This window comes from Chiloscyllium plagiosum, unplaced genomic scaffold, assembly GCF_037043375.1.
Source record: "Chiloscyllium plagiosum isolate Xiang-an unplaced genomic scaffold, Cpla_swu_hap1 HiC_scaffold_52, whole genome shotgun sequence".
Classification (NCBI taxonomy): domain Eukaryota; kingdom Metazoa; phylum Chordata; class Chondrichthyes; order Orectolobiformes; family Hemiscylliidae; genus Chiloscyllium; species Chiloscyllium plagiosum.
In genome coordinates, this window is record NW_028270190.1 from 27,768,235 (window position 1) to 27,771,547 (window position 3,313).

A 3,313-nucleotide genomic window follows, 5' to 3' on the forward strand; every position below is an offset into this window, starting at 1 on the left:
TCCCTGTTTAGTGAGGTGAACCAAACTAGCTGTTCACTCTGATTTTCCCAGGTTAGAGACCTTAACCATCCTAGCTGTTCACACTGAGATTGCCAGTTAAGGAGCGGAACCACCTTCGCAGTATACACAGAAATGTCCAGGTTAGAGTGTGGACTATCCCGACTGTTCACACTGAGATTCGCAGGTAGAGAACCAGACCACCCCACTGTTCACGCTGTGATTCCCAGTTTAGACAGCCAGACCATCCCACTGTTGACACTAAGATTCCCAGTTTATAGAGCCAGATTCTCACAACTGTTCGCACTGAGCTCCTCAGTTCAGAGAGCCGGGCCATTCCGGTCATGCACACTGAGATTCCCAGTTTAGACAGCCAGACCATCCTGGCTGTTCACACTGAGAATCCCAGGTTAGACAGTCAGACCATTCCGGGCTGTTCACATTGAGATTCCCAGTTTAGAGAGCAGAACAATCACGATATTCACACTGAGATTCCCATTTTAGAGGGCTGGATCATCTTGTCTGCGCACACTTAAATTTCCAGATTAGAGAGCTGGAACGCTCCGGCGGATCACACTGAGATCCCCAATTTACACAGCTACCATCCCAGGCATTCACAAAGAAGTTCTCAGTTTAGTATTCCGAGTCATCCTGAATATTCCCAGTGAGGCTCCCAGTTTAGAGAGTAAACCATCCTCGCTGTTCACAACAGGATTCCGAGTTAAGAGAGCTGCCCCACCCCAGTTATCCACACCTAATTTCCCAGTTTAAAGAGCTGGCTCATCCCGTTTGTTATCAGCGCGATGCCCGTTCAGGAAACTCGGATATCCTGACTGTTCTCATCTAGATTCCCTGTTTAGAGAGCTGAACCACCTCGGCTGTTCATTCTGAGATTCCCAGTTTAGGGAGTGAGACAATTGCCGTTGTTCACACGGGGATCCCAGTTTAGAGTTCTGTGCCATCGCAGCTGTTCACACTGAAATCCCACGTTTAAAGAACTGGAATGCCCCGGCTGTTCACGCAGAGATTCCCAGTTTAGAAAAGTATACTATCTGAGCTGTTCACGCTGAAAATCTTAGTTTACAGAACTAAACCATTCCAGAATTTCACATTGAGATCCCCAGTCAAACGAGCTATGTCCATTCCAGCTGATCACGCTGAGAATCCCTGTTTAGATGGCAGGATGATCGCGGCTGTTCCCAATAAGATTGCCAGTTAGTGAACTTAATCATCCTTGCTCTTCACACTGAAAATCCCCGTTTCGAGAGCTGGACCATTCCGGTTGTTAACACTGTCATTACCAGTTTACGGAGCAGGACCAATCCAGCTTTCCAAATTGCGATTTCTATTTTACAGCTCCGGACTATCCCGGCTGCTCATACTGAGATTCTCAGTTCAGAGAGGTGGACCATCCCGTCTGTCCACACTGCGATTCCGAGTATAATGAGCGGAACCATCCTGAGGGTTCACTTGAAACTCCTATTTTATATCTCTGAACCACCCCACCATAAACACTGTGATTCCCCGTTCAGAGAGGTGTAACATTCCGGCTGAAAATTCTGAGATTCCCAGTTTGCACAGCTATAATCCCGGTTGCATACACTAAGATTCCCAAGTTATCGAGCTGTACCATCCCGTCATTTTGCACTGAACATCCCAGTTTAGAAATCAGGTCCATCCCAGCTGTTCACATTGATTTCCCATTTACAGATCTGGACCTTCCTGGCTATAAACACTGAGATTCTCAGTTTAGAGGATTGGAACATTCCGGCTGCTCAGTGGGATTCCCGGTTTGCACACTACCATCCCGAAACTTCACACTGAGATTCTCCAATTGGAGAGATAGACTCTCCCGTTCAGGGATCTCGACCACCCCGGCTGTTCTCATCGAGTGTCCCTGTTGAGTGAAGTGAACCTTCTTGGCTGTTCACACTGAGATTCCCAGGTTAGAGCGCTGGACTATCCCATCTGTTCACATTGGGATTCCCAGTAGAGAGGGCCGGACTTTCCTAGCTGATCATACTGAGAATCCCAATTTAATGAGCAGGACAATTCTAGCTCTTCCAAATGAGTTTCCCAGTTTAGCGAGATGGACCATCCCGACTTTAACTCAAAGATTACCTGTTCACAGAGCTCGACCATCCCGTGTTTTCAAACTGAAATTGCCAATATAGAGAGCTGGAAAAGCCAGGCTCATTCTGAGATTCCCAGTTTAAAGAGATGGACCACAATGTTTGTTCATTTTGAGATTCCCATTTTACAGATCCGGACCATCCCGGCAGTTCACACTGAGATTCCCAGTGCTGAGAGCTGGACCATCCCGGCTGTTCACAATGCAATTCCCATTTTAGAGAGATGGACCATCCTGGCTATTCAAACTGAGATTCCACGTTTCGAGATCATGCCTACCACGACGGTTCACACTGAGAGTTTCAGTTTAGCGAACTGGACCATCTGGTTCTTCACGTTGAGATTCCTAGTTTAGGGACCAGGCCATCCTATCTGTTCACAGCAAGACTCCCAGTTCGGAGAAGTGGATCATCCCAACTGTTTGCACTGGCATTCCACGTTTCGAGAGCTGGGCTGTCCAAGCTTTTCATGCTGAGTTTCCCAGTGTCTCGAACTGGAACATATTGGCTGTTCTCACGTGGTTTCCACTGGGGGCGCTGAACCATCTTGACAGCTCACTCTGAGATTCCCAATTTAGGGAGCTGGACCATTCCGATTGTTCACGCTGGGATTCACGGTTCTGAGTGCTGTGCCATCCCAGCTCTTAAAACTAGATTCCCAGTTTCGGGAGCTGGACGATCCTAACTGTTCACATTGAGATTCTCAGTTTAGAGGGCCGAAAAATCTCAGCTGTTCACACAGTGATCCCTTTTTAGAGAGCTGGACTATCCGCCCGTTCATAATGAGATTCCCAGTTTACTCAAATGGACCATCCTGCTCTTTACACTAAGGTTCCCAGTGTCGAGAGCCGGACGATCCCAAATGTACACGTTGGGTTTCAGTTTCGATAGCCGGACCATCCCAGCTGTTCACACATAGATTCCCAGATAACAGAGCAGAACCATCCCGGATGTTCACACAGAAGTTGCCAGGTTGGAAAGCAGGATGACAAACCCAGCTGTTCACACCGAAATTCCCAGTTTAGAGAGCCAGACCATCCCAGCAATTCACACTGAGAATCCCAGGATAGACAGCCAGTCGCTTCGGGGCTGTTCACACTGAGAATCCCAGGTTAGAGAGCTGGACAATCACTACATTCACACTGTGATTCCGAGTTTAGAGGGATGGAACATCTTGTCTGGTCACA